The sequence below is a fragment of the Cebus imitator genome, unplaced genomic scaffold (genome assembly GCF_001604975.1).
Source record: "Cebus imitator isolate Cc_AM_T3 unplaced genomic scaffold, Cebus_imitator-1.0 Scaffold21, whole genome shotgun sequence".
In the NCBI taxonomy this organism is placed as follows: Eukaryota; Metazoa; Chordata; class Mammalia; order Primates; family Cebidae; genus Cebus; species Cebus imitator.
The window spans coordinates 3,897,766-3,898,809 of NW_016107336.1; positions in this window are offsets into that span (position 1 = coordinate 3,897,766).

Sequence of the window (1,044 nt, forward strand, 5' to 3'; positions counted from 1 at the left end):
CCCCGTCTTGATTTGCCCCCCCTGGGCGGCTCTCCCCCTGCGGCCAATTCCAGTGCCCTATCAGCCCCACAGAAAACCCGGCACCTCGTTTGGAACCATGAAGTCCTCCAGCCCTCCGCGTCTCACTCGCTGGGAGCTGCATTCCCCGCGGGCTTCTCTCAGCCATCTTGGCGCCACCTCGCCAGCTGGTTTTCCCGCTTCCCACATTTTAAAAGGGTTTAATGTGTGGGAAGGTCTCCGAGTAGCAAAGTGTTCTTAACCTGTTTCTAGAGGGGCTCCCAGGGTCTGTGGGAACTCCCCGTCTTTGCCCATAGCAGTGACCAACACGGAGGACTTCCGCAGCTCGCGGCTCCTATGAGTGATGGTTCTCCCCGGGGTGCTGTGCGGAGCCTGCTTCCGGTTGGAGAGCCCCTTTTGATTGTCCTTGTGGGTTCCTTATAGTTTTTTCTCTGCTGACCACATCAAAGGTTGCCATGGGACAAAGCCAAATGTGGCAGGGAAAAAACACATACTTGGGGATTAAATAGATTTGAGTTTGAGTTTGTTACATATTATGTGACCTTGGGCAAGTTATCTGCACTCTGAACTTCAATTTCCACATCTGTAAATTGGGGATGTGCCTCTTACTGTTGTAAGCACTAACCTGACAGCATATGCAAAATATCCAGATAGTGCCTGGTATTAAGAAAATGCTTAAGAAATGCTGCTTCACTTCTTCCTTCGCAGAATCCCTCACCGCCTGGTCAGCTGGAAATTGCTGACCTTGTAGAGTGCTGATGTGAGGCCTTGGAATATTGTGGCATCTGTGTCACTGAGTACCATCTTGCTCACAGCAAGGTCCCTAGTGAGCACTCTTGAAGCTGAGCTCATGTCACCCACCTCTCTAAAGACATATCTTCTGGAGAACCCATGAAAGCTTCCTGAAAGCTCATTTGAAAAGTGAACCTGGATATTATCTTGTAGTTTTCCTTTGCTTTCTTCATCCTCTGCCCTTTTCTTCTTTTTTTCCTTCTTATCCTAGTGTCTTAAAGAACTGTTTTCTTT